Source organism: Castor canadensis, chromosome 2 (assembly GCF_047511655.1).
Source record: "Castor canadensis chromosome 2, mCasCan1.hap1v2, whole genome shotgun sequence".
In the NCBI taxonomy this organism is placed as follows: Eukaryota; Metazoa; Chordata; class Mammalia; order Rodentia; family Castoridae; genus Castor; species Castor canadensis.
The window spans coordinates 33,144,539-33,161,720 of NC_133387.1; the positions used below are offsets into that span (position 1 = coordinate 33,144,539).

The following is a 17,182-nucleotide window of genomic DNA, read 5'->3' on the forward strand; positions in this document are numbered from 1 at the left end:
CCTTTGTATCTTTGATCTGTTAAGGGTAATTTTAATTAACAGGAGAAAGACTTTAAGTACAGAGCACTCACATAGATTTCTTATAACTCTATTTAAATTGCATCCTTAATTTTCAATTAATTGTTTTGATAATAGTGCCAACATTTATATTTTATAATTAAGATCACTGGTTATAAGATGACCCAGCAGCTCTTATCATTTTTGATTTTGATAACAGACTCTTAATATCATAGAATGAATGAAATAGAGAAAAAGAAAGGAAAAAATGTAATATTTTTAAGTACTGCCTGAGGATCTGATCATGCAAATAATTTTAGACATGGCATTTTTAAGATTACATTATAATAGCATAAAATACATGTTTTGCCAGACAGTAATAACAGAATGTAAATTTTTGTGCTTAACATAACTTAAAATCTGTTTGCATTTTGCATTCCTAGCTATATAAACAATAATCCTTTGAGTACTTGCCAAATTATTTGTTGGCCAAGAGTTTACCAACTCAGCTCCCCCAGCCATAGTTCGGCTGTTTTGTGTGTGTGTGTGTGTGTGTGTGTGTGTTTCTTAGTGGTACTGGGGTTTGATCTCAAGGTCTCACGTTTGCTAAGCAGGTGCTTTACCAGTTGAGACATTTGCCCAGTTACAAGCCATAGTTTAGGTAAATATTGTCAGAGTGAACCTATGGGAAAAGATGCTTTCCAAGTGGAAGAAGGATTTAAATGACAGCAGTCTGAATATTCAGGCAGAAACACCCAGTGGCTTCTAGTTTTATATCTATGATTAAGAAATCCTACAGTCTGAGGAAAACTGTAAATGTTCTAAGTCTTGGATTTCTAATTTAAAAAAATAGAAATAGGTAAATTTGCCCTTTCTTAATTCACAGGTTTATTAAGATGACCATGTGAAGTAATGAATATGAGTTATTTTGAAAAATGCAAATAATATGATTTCTTTTCCTTCCCTGAAATTCAAGGAAAAGAAGTATATTAGGCTAATCTGTTCTTTCCCATCCAACAGATGTTATTATACAGACCAGGCTATAACTTCACTCATAAGCAAGTACTGAAATCCACTGGTAAGTTTGACTCAAAAGTAGAGAACAACATTACTTCCCTTTTGAGTTTTGTTAAGGGACAGAAACAAAATACCCATGATCTCCATTTCAAATTTAGCTTGTCAAAAATATTGGGAGAAAATTAAGTTATTTTATATTCTATTTTGAATGTTTTTAATTAAGTTTCTTTAATGTTTTCATGTAAACATCTCCTTACAGACCATGATTGCTTTCTTTGTTTAAGCACAGTTCTTGGTGTGTCTTCAGATCACAGTCAGGAAGCTAACCCCGGACTCAGAAATCAATGAGCTGTGAACTCTAATGACTTGCTAGTCAAACAAAAATTTATTTCAGCTTTGATTTTTTTTCCTTTGGCTAACAACAATCACTAAATGCGAAGTTGGAACATTTTTCTGTGACTTCAAGTATTTTTTTAAACTTCCTCAACAGCAATAACTTCCATGTTTTTTCAAAGTCACTCTTGCTAAACCTTGTATTTCAGCCCTCTCCTGCTTTCTGCCACTACAAGTACAGAGATTCTACATACACTATACCTAAAATTTAAATGAGATCAATGAGAAGCTTAAAACTGAAAAGGGATATTTTATAAACCATTTACATAGAAATTGTTCCACTTCTTTCCCCTTAACAACACACACTGCTCATCTGAGACATATTTCATCTTAAAAAAAAAATAAAGGTTTAGAGAATCAGAAAAGTAGGTTTGACTTTTATAATTTACATAATGAAAATCTTTCTCCAGACATTTAATCCCAATTATGTTATTTCTGTACCAACTCTAAGATATACATTAATTCTCAAATGTTCAAATAATCTTTTATTTGTTGAGGCTTTCTCACTTTTCTATGAGATCTAGACTAACATCAGTGAGAAGACTGTTATCTGCCTTGTGATCTAGTACTACCTTATTCTTACTGCCTGCTCATTGCAGTGGTAAGCACAAAGAAATAAAGATACTGATGGTTGTGAAATAGAAGTAATTTCTATATACAATGATAGCATTAGTCAAATTACTTTTGACTCTTGACTTTGGAAAGACATGCTTTCTGAATAGAACCTAAATATTTACATCTGTGGCAATATTTGGCTGGGGCTTTAAGAGACTAAAAGAATGGAAGAGTTTTTGGAACTATGGAAAGATCTCTAAGTACTGAGTGTTCTTAGAAGCTTCTTCTAAATAGGGTTTATCTCCAGTTTTTGATGATCAGAATTGCTCTCACTTCTAACGTATATTAAGAGAAGTATTCAGCAGTATTAGTTCTCATCATCTCTTATCACTTGACTTTTGTTTAATGAATTAGCTCACTGAGGAATTAAGAAATGAATAAGAGTCATTGAAAATAAGTTTTGGGGAAAAAAGTCTAAGCAGTATCAAAGACAGAAATGCAGGAGAGTTAAATTTGTCCTGAAAATTTGATCCTGGTTGCAGATAGGGTCACAATTAATAGATTTTTAAGGATCAACTGATTGCAAAGCCAAGGTCAAGAGACTACTGATAACTTTGGGCTGATTCTAATCACTTACAAAAATAATTCCAGAGTCATGGGGTTGCATAGTGATTATTAATTTATGAATGGTTAAAAATTTTAAAACATTTTTAAGATAATTTTTAACTTGGCATAAAGCAAATAACATGTTTTATGATGCTAATATTCTTTATAATTCTGTTATAAGGAAAACATATGGAAGCAAAGATCTGAATTAAATGACATTCTTGCTCATGGTTGTATATTTAACAAGGTTGTATCTTTTCCATAATATAATCCAAGCATTAAATATTCCTAAGAATTTCTGTTATTTGTCCCAGATATAATTGTCATTCTTCCCTGTTTTCTATTAGTTCTGACCTTTTATATAACATATTTGTGCTTTTAAGAAATTTATTTTCTACAGTATGATACTGATTGAATAAAAACTTCTGTGTTTTGTTTTTGTTTGTTTTCAAAGAGAAATAAATGCTTCCACATTAATTCTAATATTTTCACTTGTCAAAAACCACAGTTCAAACTTACCTGGAAAGTAGACAGTAATCATCATTATTTGTTCTCTCAGGAATCAAGTGGTTTTCACATTCATATCTATTCTCTGTCAACTTTTCAGATTAATTTTTGAGGCAGGGGTGTAACATATAATCAAAGCTCATAGAAGGTGACCCTTCTTAGGAGACAATACCTGCCTGAAATGCAATCTCTTATCAGAAATAGATGAAAGTAGTTGTACCCAATCATATCTATTATTCATAAGGCACAATGGCTTTATGAAAAAAAAAACTCCAAAGATTTTTTGCAAATTAAGCATTTAGATGGACAATGCAACCATGCCCAAAAAAAGAAAGATAAGAGAGACAGAATGTGAAAACCAGTAGGGATATCAAAGAAAGGATACTTCCTATAAACTTGACACCTGTCTTTGGTTTTTGAAGCACATAGATTTATACATAATTCCTACCAAATTAAGAGTGTTACACAGCAGACAAAACATAAAATTCTTTTTAAAATAGTGATATTTTAACTATGTAAGCAGCTGAACAAGCTACTTGACCTTTCAGGGCAAGATTTTTAAACTTGTTTCTCATGTATAAAGTGCAAATGTAAACACAGAAAACAATTCTAAAATATTAGGATTTCATCCTTTCCTTCTTTCCTTATTCCTTTAGGTGGAAAATTACTGCCAGTTCTCCTTTGAATTAGAAAAGTAAATGTAATAAGAGGGCAAGCAGAACACTAAGGGAGGCTGGGTCTGCTTGAGGAAAATGAAGAAATCCTGTGATTATGAAAGTGGAGTTGAAGAGGAGGCAAGAGATGTGTCCAGAGAAGAAGTGGGTAGAAAAGAGTAAAGCAAGAGGAACTGATGCTGACAGAAAAAGAAAAGGTTGGAAGATAACATTAGTTATCTTTGGGCAAGTAACATTGCTTAGAGTTTTAAAGAAGAATTTTTGTAACATAAAATGGAAAGGACTTGTAGTTGCCAAGAACACTTCAGTGCATAGCTATAATATTTTTCAATACTATACAGAAGAGGGGTATCCTCCCTCTGTGTGTGTGTGTTTTGTCAAGATTAAGTGAGGGAAAATAACCCAGTGAACTCGATACTGCTTGACACACATGAGCAATAAATAATAGCAATTTGCTGTTTTCCAGTGTTCTCGAGGCAAGGAATTGTTACAACAGACATCATTTCAATACTAACTATGCCTCCCAAGCCATGTGCTGAGGCTCTCAAGTTGAACAGATCCTACCAATAGAACACTGGAAATGGATAAAAGTATTTCTACTGTTATTTAGGGATAAAATTATTCCACTGATCAGAAAGTGGATGTGTAGTAAGGGCATTTCAATTAGATCAACATTAGCATCAGGCCTCATTCAGTGTCACTGTTATGTTACAGGTTGGGGAACTAAGCAGGGTAATTTAATTACTGTACTTACAGTCATATAGGAGTGATACATTAGAAATGGTTTATTGTCTGAGAGAAATAAAATGAATTTCTTTTAAAATCAATACACCCTAGAATGATGTGAAAATTAGCCACGTGTGATAAGTGTTGTGACTGTTTCTCCCAAAGTCACTGACTTGAGAATATATAGTGTATACCACTTGAAAATGAAGTGAAATTATTCAAAGTACAGTACGTGTATACTGCAATGAATTTGAGTATTGCACTTAATGACTTGAAAATAACCAGCATATTGCTATTATTGTTTGATGATATACAGTGACAATGTCTTTGATTTTATTTCCTTTTGAACTGGGGAGCAGAGTCCTGAGGACCTAGAATTTCAGATTCTATTTCTAGCTCCATCAATTCACCAACTTGCATAAAGCAAATTCTTAACCCATGGTTTCTGATGCTAAAGCATTTTTAAGTAATAAAGTAGTCCATAGATACAACACATAAACCCAATAAATGATTTTAAATGGCTTGCATGTTTAAAGTAAAACTTCAGGAGATTATACTGACTTATTACTTCACCATAAAGAAAGATGCTAAATAGAAGGTCATATATGACAGATTGTAAAATAATTTCAAATGAATTTCTCTGGATGCCTCTGCAATTCTAATAGATTTATTTTTACTATATTCTATGAAGATATTGAGGAAAAACTGAAATAGAGCACATGTCAAAGCAGGGTCAAAACAAATGAACAATATTGTTCTAAGTTTTAATATCCTAAACTATTTTAATAAAATAATATATGAATTTCCAATTAATTGAAAAAAGATTAAAAAGAAATATTTGTCCAATTTGAAACTATGAAGTCAATAAGTTATCATTTTGCTCGTAATGAGATAGTTTTGAGCTGCATAAAACAATTCAGTCATTGGAATCAATAAAAATTGTCACCATTTCTCTTTTGGTGAAAGAGTCAATCCCATTCAAGGGAATCAGTCAAACAATTTAATGTATTATTTTGATGAATTTCACCATTATTTTTTATTTGTTTGTTATTTTGATCAACTTAATCATTACAGTGGTTGAAAGTTGCCTTTCAAATGAAACAACCATTTTGCTAGAAGTCAGATTCCATGGGTACAACTTCTCTTGTAGTAACCTGCTTACAAGTGTGTGAAATTTGAGCATTATTCCATACATGAATATTTATCTAAGCCTTTAGATACTTTACAAGTATCTGAGGCAGTATTTGAGAAAAATTGAGAATCACTTCTGAATTTTTACATGTTTTAAAAAAACACAGTAAAATAAAAAACCTTTTGCAATTGCTTTTAGTGGGGTTGGAAAGGGGTTGAAAGGGAGAGATGATGGGGACAAAGTAAATAATGTATAATATAAGTTTAATTGGAATTGTCACTACAAATCCTTCCTTACATAATGAATATATCCTAATAAAAATTTATAGTAAAAAATAAAAGAAATGAAGAATTTTTATGAATTTATCTTGTACTTTCACATGTGACCAATGTGAAAATTGTGTTCTCTGACATGACAAATGCATATAGACAGTAAAGTCTTTTACTAATTTATGAATAAAAGAGGCAAAAGATTAAAAAAAAAAGCATAGTAAAAGCAACGTATAACAAAAAGTTGCTGTATGTGGGTCCTCTTAAAGCAGCTGGATGTATCTAATTATAGCTGGACAGGAAACTTAGAAGTCTGCATGAAAACTACATCATCAATTTATAGATGTATCAAGGCTTATATATCCATATCAATAAGGGTAATTTATAGAAATAGTCTTAAGGAGAACTCAAGAATTTTGCATCATAAGACAAACTTAATTAACTTTTTGCTAGTTAGGTAACATCTTATGCTAAACAGGTTGCAGGCACGTTTTATTTCATTTGGTTTCTAACTCTAATCCTACCAGGTTTATCATAGTTAAAACTTCCTTTAATTGTAAAAGAAAACTTTCTTCAATAGAGAAGTAAACCTTTCCCTTTTCTTAACTTCAGTCCTTTTTCCTCATTGTGGACATGCTATGCATCACTGAGTTGTGTTGTTAAGATTGCAGAATTAATAGGGATGCTTACTTGCTCTAGATACTACATAAGGCAAAGGTGACGGGAAACAAAGTAGTAGCGGATATGTAGGATAAACAAGCCTAGAGAGCTAACGTAGGGATGAAGACTATAGTTGATAATATATTCTCATAATTGGGATTTTGTTAAAAGAGTAGGTTTTAGATGCTCTAGCCATTAAACAATGGGTAACTGTAAGATGACGGATATGGTTATTTTCTTGAGTAAAAGATTCATTTCGCTGTCTGTAAGTATCTCAAAACATCATGTTGAACACGCATACATAATAAAACTTTTAAAAAGTTTTTAGTCAAAGTTTGCTGCTGTGTCACCATTAGCAGTCTCCATTTTGGATAGTGATGAGTTATATCCTTGGGCCTTACATGGAAGATGTCATCAGGGCTTTTGGAAACTTAGTTTTTCAATGTTCCTTTCATGGCTCTGTTGTCCTGTGCTCATTGTTCTTTGGCAGGGTCAGAATGAGCTTTGCTTTTTTATTATATGTATAGCAGACATTTATTTCTCCCCAAGAAATCAGCCAGCTGATAAGACCCAGAGCTCTCTTCAGAGGTGACTTTGGTTCCCTGAGTTTGAAGGTTTTTGGCAATTAACTCCAGATGGCTGCCAGAGATGTCTCTGAATTCCCAAGGTGAATATGCAAACCAGTGAAAACAGACAGTGATACAGGTTGAGTAACTGTATTAGGCAGCTTTGTATCACTATAATGAAATAACTGACTACTTATTAAATAACAGATTGTGTATTAAAAAGGAAGTTTATTTAGCTCATAATTTTGTAGGTTCAAAGTTTGGGCAGAGGTGGAAGGTAAGGGGTGGGAGGACATTAGTTTGGCCTCTAGTGAGGGTAGCAAATGGTGTTACACATAGTAGATGTACATGCAGGAGCAAGCAACTGCATATCAAAATAGGAGTACTGACAGAAAGGAAGGAGCTAGGTTTGATGTTTTTAAGCAACCCTCTCAGGAGAACAGCTATGGAGCAGCATGAGAACTACCTTGAGACATCAAGCTCCTAATGAGCCAAGGACCTCCACTAAGCCCCATCTCCTAAAGGTTCCACAGCACCAACCCATACTGCCACTCTAGGGACCACACTTCCAATCACAATGGACCTACAGGGGACACTCAGATTGTACCTAAACCATATCAGATCCCTTCTCTGAAATGCTTGGGACCAGATGTAATTCGCATCAGACTTTTGGATTTTGGAATACTTTCTTATACATAACGAGGTATATTAAGGATGAGACCAAAGTTTAAACTGAAATTCATTTCTGGTATCGTATCTCTGATAAATGTTTCAGACTTTGTAGCATTCAAGATTTTGGATTTTTCCATTAGGAAATCACCCTGTAATAAGATCTGTTTATGAGAAAATATAAATATGTATATACATATGTACTATTTAACAACTGCCTATTTCAGTTTTTGGTTATAGTCTCCCCTTCTTAACCTGCCTAAAATAATATACATACACAAAACTGATATTACTTTAAATGAGTTTATTATAATTATTATATTACACACATCATTATTATTTATTTTAAAATGATTTAAATATATGACAAGCTTAACTAGTGGTCACATTACCTGGAAATTTCTAGCACAAAAGTGAATGAAAGACAAAAATCAGTGGTTGTATTTTCTTCTTAATTGTCCTGACTTTTTGCCTGGTACACACACACCTGTGCATGCATGTACACACACGCATACACACACACACACACACACACACATGCACACACACACACACATGCCAGCAATTCAGCATCACAGGGAAGGTTTAATGGTCCTTTTGGCATCATGGCCCATCTGCACCTGGATCCCTTCATTCTCTATGGATAGCACATTCATTTATTTTCTATTCTCAGCTACAAATGACATTGGGTACAATTTTAGAATGGTTTCCCCATTTGTCAAAATATAAACACATTGCTGTAAGAAATCATATGAACTAGAAATTTAAATGCATTATTAAAATCAAAAAGATTTGATAAGTAATCTGCTTTTTAATGTAAACATACCCTCAGGTAAGTGATTTGCCCTCTCTACCTCAGTTTCTTCCTCTAGAATGAATATTATGGAGTATGTGAACTCTATGTTACCTTTCAGAACTAAAATAAACTTTACAAGAAGTAAAATGTTACACAATAATTGTCTGTGAAATAGTCTATAAGTAACAATTTCTTTAAAGAAGCCAGAAAATGCAATAGAATAGTAGATAGGAAACAGTATTAAAGTATTTATGACAAAAATTGTGCAAATCAGTGGAAGTAAGCTGACATTTCTGAACTATGTATGTCAGATGAGAAAAACAACAGAATGTGTATGTATTGTTATTTGTAAGAGAGGTAATAATGATGGAAGTAAGTCATGCTTTCACCACAGCAAAATAGAGACATCCAAAGGATGTGGAACAGCCCATAATTCTCCAGAAGATTACTATAATAGTAAGGTTTTATTGAGATTCATTCACTTTTCCTCTTACTTATTGAGACATGTATTTCAACTGCTTTTGTAGCAGTTACAACTCTTTAAAACCAAAGACTATACATAAAAAACAATCTTGCAAGAGTCACAGGATTCATAGTACGACTTTCCAGACTGCATTCTTTTTTAACCAGCACATTTTTCACTTAAAAATATTACTTATAAAAAAAGATAAAGGTTATTTCTCCACTTGGTGTGCTATGTAGAATATTTCCTATAAATACTAAACAGTATTTTATAGTGGAAGGTACAAAAGATATGTTTAAATTTAACACTCCTTTTTAGAGTAGATTTAGATTCACAGGAAAGTTGGAAAGAGAGCACAGGGCTCTTATATGCCCTTTCTCTCTGTTCTATATTCTATTGACATCTTACATACTATGGTACATTGTCACAGTTAAGGAATTCACCTTGGTATGTTGCTATTAGTTAAAATTCCATATTTTCTTCAAATTTAATGTTAATTCACTCTGTTCTGCCCATACAGGATTCCAGATTACATTTAGTCATCGTGTTTCATTAGGGTCCTGTAAAGTTATCCCCTTTCCATTTTCTATTCATGGAACCATCATGAAGTATGGCCTAAACTTAAAGACTGGGACTGAAGCTTCACCTCCTCAAATTATGAGTATCTACACAATACTCTGGACTTGTTTTTACATAAAAGATTTGTACAAGATACATTTATAAAACCCATTTTCTAGAATATCAGGAATGCTGTCAACTAAAACAAAGTTTTTTTTTTTATTTTCAAGATCTTTGAGTGTGGGGCTGGTGGAGTGGCTCAAGTGGTAGAGCACCTGCTTAGCAAGTGTGAGGCCCTGAGTTCAAGCCCCAGTACTGCCAAAATTTTTGAGTGTGTAAGATGTAGTGTAACAGAAGGTTGAAGAATTTTTCTTGGCCTCATCATGGAACTATTGCACTTTTATGGCTAGGATGACTGCCTGTCCTTAAATTGTCACTTTCAAAAGGAGACCATTACTAATTCTGCATCAGTTGTTATTTTAAAAAGATCAATTTATACCATTGATGTTTAAGCTATTAACTCTCTTAACATTGGCTAAAAGACAACAAGGTGAAGTCTGTGTTAAGCATTTATAGTCAAAATGGGGAGACCATGAAGAGGTCTTTATAAGAAAAGGCAGGTTGTTCCATTAATTAATAAGAATATGTTAATTTACCATAAAACCAAAGTATTTCTCAGCTACCTGATATGAATCATACGTGTGTCTTCATTTAATGGAAATTATTTCCAAACTTTAGTAATTAACTTATCCATTTTCACATACATTTCATCATTATTAAGAGAAATATAAATATTTGTTAAGGACCTTTGCATGTAGAACTCCAAGCTAGATGCTCCAAGTTAGATTTATTGTAGTCATTTAATCAAAATCCCTTAGGCATGAGACAGGCAGGCATTGGACTGCCTCGCATGAAATTGGGATTACTGGCAGGTACTACCATGCCTGATATTCACTGTCTATTTTTTAAATTAAAATGTGCTTACATGTGAGTTAATGTGTTTGATTTAAATTTCTGTTGCCATATCACAGGTTAATATATATTCATATTTGATATTTTTAAATAATCATGTCTTTCATTTTTTAATTTATAAGAAATGATACATTGAAATCATAGAGGAAATTTTATATCATTGTCATTTGTACATTCAATGGATAGATTTAGCCAGAAACATCATTTTTCTTGATTAGTTTCTGGTTTTTAAGAATAAAATGTAAAAATTTCATGTGTTAAGAGTTTTGGTTGACACACCCTTTTGTCAGATCAATGGAACTCAAAGGAGACAATGAAGCTTGAGGTCACAATAGTACTTACATACAAAATAATAAAGTCAAAAGAGTAGATAAGATCACCTAAAGAGTAAATGTCAATTAAAGAGAGAGTCCAAGTCTGGATCACTGCAGATTATCAGCATTTCTTGGAAAGGGGATGAGACACCAATAAACAAGATTAAGGGAATTACCAGGGAAGTAGGACAAACACCATAAGTGTGGTGGCACAAAAGCCAAGTATACTAAGCCTTTTGTAAAGAAGTGATTAACCGTTCCACACAAAATTGAAATATGAAGTAAGATGAAGCCTGAGAATTCATCCCTGGAGTGAACAGCACTGGGCACAGGTGACCCAGAAAGGAGGATTTTCAGGAGAGTGGGTTTGAGAGGTTAATTAATAAAATATGAAGAGATGTGGAGTTAACTGTGAAAGGTGGCAGCTGATCTAGAGATTGTTTTTTTCTAAGATGGGGTTGTCATAGAATGTTTGTGTGCAGAAGGTTTACAAGAGGAAGATGGAATTAACTGCGTGGATAATTTGAGTGCATGGAATGGACGGGATGCATTGGAGTTGCTGGATTTCAGTACCAAGAAAGATAGTTCATCTTTTGAGGCAGGAGTAAGAAGTATGTGAGCAAAGGTGAAGCAAAGCAAGTTTGGACTGTTTGAGGTGGGAGAGTTAGTGAGGGGGTGGGAGGAGAGAGAGGTACATTTTATATATGTATAAAAATAGCACAATGAAATCCATCAAAAACTATTAAAAGGCAGGGAAAGGCAGGAGAACAGGAGAGGGAGGGTGGAAAGAAAAGAGAAATATAGATAGGATAAATTTGATCAAAATGCATTATATGTAGAATGAAACCCTTTATAAAGTTAATTTATGCAATAATATCTTTTTAAAAATATAATTCACAAGCTATAAGCAGAAAAAAAGCAGATTGGTGGACTTGGTGGTGGAAAATGATTATTTAATTGCTCTTTTAAAGATACAAAATTAAGCTAAACCATTGAGAGAAAAAGATGGAGGAGACACATGAGGTTGGAGGAGAAAAGAGAACACATCAAGTAGAGTACAGGGGGATGAGTTGACTACAGAAATTCAGTGGGATTTCTGGGCAGTTTTGAATCATAAATCTGTGGCCATAAATTTAACATCAGTCAGTAAAACTGTTGGTTTCTCCAATAGTGCACAGCTGCTCAAATGTAGGCTGGTAGTAGGAGGAGAGGATTTTACTAATGCTGGGATTTGACAGGTGAGTTTGATAAAGAGAAAAATAGGCAAAGAATGTGAGGGAGTGGTGATTATAATGACAAACTATGTAATCTAAGCTGAGTAAAAGGGCAGCAAATAAGGTTGAGGTAAAGGATGATAAAAATTTGGTAGTTAATGGATTGCAGATATGCAATAATGATTGAATTGTTGAATTGAACAATGTGAGGTTAAATAACGGTAGGTATTATGCCACTAGTGATGGAATAATTGTCTAATCAAGGATATGGGGTAGAAAGATAATAAGTAGTGGTCAGGGAGTAGAATATTTGCTATTAAAGTTTTGGAGATGTTGCCTAGGGTGATGGGTATTGACCAGATTTAGGGAGGACAAGGGAATGAGGACATGAAGTGGAATAGAAGACATGTTCCTCAAAATAAATGACCACAGATCTAATGTTAGATGAACACTTTATGACCCCAGAAAGAACTATGAATGAGTAGATTTCTTTATCAATGAACAATGTCTGTGGGAGTTAAGTGAAGACTATAAAGGAAAACAATGTAATGACCAGAAAGCGTGTGCCTTTGAAAATATCTCTTCCCATAGAGGAAGAAATAGTCTTCTATAGAAGACACAGATAGCAAGTGTAAAATGGCATGGTAGACTTAGTTCTGATCACTCCTTGGAGGAACACAGATATCTTGAGGCTAGTGATGAATCAGATTTTGTGGTTGTATTCCAGTCCAAGGTGTGGGACTGGGCTCAGTCCAAAAAGACAGGCACCCAGTTTAAACTGAGGTTTCAACTTGAGTTAACAATTGAAAGCCTATGCACAAGAAAATGACTGTATTTACTAAAACTGACTATGAAATAATCCCAATGGCAGAATGTCTTTTCTCTCATTTGGGGGTCAGCAGTCTGTTTATTTAGGAAAGGCAATTTTCCTGCTAGCTTGATTTGCTCTTTGGGATTTTTACTGACACAGTTGAAATTTAGCCAAGGTAATAGAGCATTTCAAATTCAACTGGAAGAAAGGTGGCTGGAGTACTGCCATGAAAAGCTTTCTAGAAGAGAAGAACAGGGTGAAGGTGAAATGGCCCAAGTATATCTGAAATCCTGGCATCCTTTACATTGCAATAATTCAGAATACTCAGTCCCATTGCTGAATAAGCTACTAGGAAAACATCTTTCCTACTTAAGCACAAATTCAGACACTGTTCACTCTCTGAGCCTTTATCGCCACTGAGACGGTGGAAACCTAAGAGGGGCAGGTAAGAAAAGAGACAAAAGCCTTAGTATCCAAATGGGTCAGTGTGCTCCCAGGTAAACATTTACCACACAAGTGTTCTGCACTGTACCTTCACTAATATTCCTTAGGTAATAGGTAAGGATGAAAAGTACTAAGTGCAGACTTTGTGCAACTTTTTTTTTTGAAATGTGATTCATAGTACCTACCTTTCCAACTTTAAATCATGTACTAATTGCCAGTGGAAAAATAATTTTAAGAAGAAATCATCTATAGAGTTATAACAACATGTTTGTCAATCTGGAAGTCCCCCAAATCGTAAAATTATTCTCTTGTGTGCCTTATATGTCAAGACATTGAAGAGAGAGTAAAGCTAAGAAAGTAGTCAAATTGTGTCATAATGCATCACTAGGATAGAGCTGACTCAAGTATAAAGTTGAAATTGTTCATGATTGGATAACCATGGTTACATAGGAGAGTAATCATTATAGGAAAGTTTGTGTCATCTTTGTGTTTCATCTACATGTGTTGTTTTTATAGAGTTAGCCCATTTCTGTTCATGTTCTAGAATCTACTGGTTAATATGAGTACATTAAGGCCATGGTCCAAAAACAAAAGATATTGACTCCAATCTCAATTTAGTTTACTTTTAAATGACATATAATATCTTAAAATCACCATGATGTTATATCCAAATTGCATTAATGTTGTATCCAAATTGTGTATTTAATTGGGTAGATTTATTAACTCAATACTAGAAAAGCTTATTGTTAAGTTCATCTTCTAAAAAGTGTCATCAATGTTTTAAAAAGTTAATCACTTAAAACAACAACCCTTTTGCATATACAACAAGTTATTCTTCTTCACAATCCAATTTCTAAATCATTCTGCACAGATAGAAAAAAGTTAAAATGTAATGATATATTTCAACTGAGAGTCTAAATTTTATCACTACTGCCATTTTAACAGAAGCTTTCCAGATCCAATTTGAAGAGCAGTATTTGTATAAACTACTGAGAAAATCATTCTTCCTTCCCTCAGGGCTTAAGGATATTGGAACAATGTTTGTCTTAGTAACAGAAAGTAATAAAATCACAGAGAAAAAAGTAAATGTATCTGAATTGTTTTAATGCTTTATTGTGTAGCACAATCACAAAAATCACAGTTATATTTAAACAATGTATTTATGTTATCACTTTCTACAATTATGTCACAGCAACCATTTGTGATCAAAGCAGGTGGATAAATATCTCTATTCTACAAATCTGCCTGCTCTTTCAAAGCTACAACTTCACCCACTTATTCATTTAATAAATGTGTCCTTGTACTTTTTATACTTTCCTTCTATTTTCTCTTTCCCATTAAAAGTACACTTTCATGAACTTACAGTACTCTCACTGCTAATATAAAGATGAATTGGTCATTTCCCTTATCTTTAATTAACCTCAAGTCCGGTGTAGAAGAAAGAAGTACACAATTACAAAACAATGCTTAGTGTAATACATGCTTCCATAAGAGTAAGCAATGAACTATGGGAACAGAAATAATGAAGTAACTTTGACTAGGGGAAGATCTAAAACTGCTTTAGGGTTCAGACACCTTCCTAAACTGGGCCTTGAAAGATGCAGAAAAGCTTTTAAAGTTTTATGCCTTATACTTATAGGATTACAAAGGTAATACAGTTACTTATCCAAGATTGCTGATGAATTTTCCTTTCAGAAACTAATCTATTTGAAAATTATTAGAAGAAATATAAAAAACTTGACATATGGATGCTTATCATTTATTTTTATTGAGCTAACCAATTTCTTCCTAACTTCTGCCAACATGGGGAACATATGTTCTCAAGAAAGTGGATCTATGGAGCATTACTGGAAGATGTTACACAGGTAGGAACAAATGATGTCAAAGTCCACTAGAGGTAAGGAATATATAACTCTACATGAATTAAAAAACATGACTCCTAGCGTAATCGAGTTCCTCTGAAGGAATCTAAATACTCAGAGCCTAGAAAGGGGATGGCTGACCGAGGAAAAGGGAAAGGACAATGAGCTTCTCTTAATTATTAATTAGAATGGATTAAAATGCTGACCTAGGCAAACACCAGGGCAACCTAACTGCACACACAAACTGATTACTTAAAAAAGTAAACATAAAAGAATAATTTGTAAGTATACTAAGGAATATAGTAAATTATGTATAATCTTGGATAAAAAAATATCCAAATCATTTGCTAAAAATAGTGGTCAAATAAATCATAGTATACTCAGTCTAGGCAATACAGAACATATATAGATATTTATATATGTGAAAAATATCATAATGACATGTATAATGTAATCCCAGATTCAGAGAATACGTACATTATGACATATAACATGTAAATATTTTACTATATATAAGGTAACAGACATTTCTAGAAGAATGATAATAAAACAATTAGCAATTATCTGAAAGTACATTAGTAAAATTGAAAATGCATTGGGGAAAGGAAGGAGACATTGAACAAATATATACTTGCATTTTTGCTTTATTTAAGATGTGCATTTTTTTTGTTTTGTAAGGGAAAATAAAATCATATTTTGAACATTTGAGTAACTGCACAAATGAATAAAGAGGTGATAAAGACCACCTATAGTCCCACAGTCATAAATGAGCAGCAGCAAGGTCTAGATAGGTTAAAATGGGCAAAACCCACTTCTGGTTCAAGAAATTTTGGGTTTTCAGGGAAAAAATAGGAAACTTTCTGCATACATTTCTGACCAATGATGTGCTTAATTCACCTATTACTTGATGTGAGACTTTCTTAGGCCCAAATCCCTATATAAAACTAAAGAATACTTAGCAACCACATTAGAGAAGTAGGATCCCTAAAGTCAGGAATCCTCAGGTGTCTGGCAGTTTTAAGGTGCCCTTGAGCTGACTCCAACTCCAGGCAAGAAAAAGTTATAAAAATATGACCCTTGAAATGTTTTATTGATTTCCAGGAATGAGGCCCCTAATGACCGTTATACTTTGCTTGCAGCATGTTTTATGGATGTTCTTATTAAAGTTGATTTAATTTCCCCCAGTTCACGTGTTCTTGCTAATTCAATCATTTCCCTCAGTTCCCAGAAGACCATAAAATAGAGAGTTTATTATATACTATATAACAATATACATTAGGGTAAATATATTGATGCGATTCCTCAGCCAGCACATTGTACAGATCTGATAAAGTGCCATAGTAATTACTAAATGAATCTAATCCACTTCATTATATTTTCTGGAGCTCTATTGGTTATGAAAGTTAAAACGATCCATTGTTGTTATTATTAAATTAAAGTCAAATATTTTATGTGCTCTTAGGTATAGGAAAGATACATTACCTTCTCATTTATGGATAGTGATCTGAGAGTTCAGCTATGGTTCTTCTGCCAATGAAAGAAATGTCAACAGAAACTAGAAAAGTAAAAAGAGTCACAGTTCTACATATTTAAAAAATAAGTCCAGTGTGGATGTTATAACATTTAAAAATAAGTAGGAGAATTAAAATGTTATATAAACATTTTTCTACAATGAACAATTATCAAAATTTGATATTTAACGATCAAATTCCACCTCCCCCCCGCACACAATAAGCTCCATTTCTGAGTCTTTTTTTTGACTTATTGGACACAATATGTTTTAAAAAATCAACAAATTATCAGCATATATTTGTCATGCTTCCTCAAACTAATTAAATGTTTCCGTTGGAGAGTGCACAGGATATTGCATTCTGTATTTGGAGTCCTTTATTAGGTATAAATAGAACAAAAGAAGATAATAAGAAACTTCCTTTAAAAGTTTTTACAAGATTAAACTTATAGCCTTACAGTTTTTAA

The 17,182-nt window shown here is 33.2% G+C and overlaps 1 protein-coding gene and 1 long non-coding RNA gene across 4 annotated transcripts in view; both read right to left on the reverse strand.

The window, feature by feature from the left end:
* Kcnd2 (potassium voltage-gated channel subfamily D member 2) overlaps nucleotides 1-17,182 on the reverse strand; it is a 454,936-nt gene that overhangs the window by 191,892 nt on the left and 245,862 nt on the right. The gene's annotated exons all lie outside the window — the stretch shown is intronic.
* The window catches only part of LOC141419944 (uncharacterized), a 112,953-nt gene continuing 111,463 nt past the window's right edge, over nucleotides 15,693-17,182 (reverse strand). For all 3 annotated transcript variants that reach the window (XR_012444684.1, XR_012444678.1, XR_012444672.1), the window contains one exon: nucleotides 15,693-16,760. This is a non-coding gene — a long non-coding RNA (uncharacterized lncRNA). The remainder of the gene's footprint in view (nucleotides 16,761-17,182) is intronic.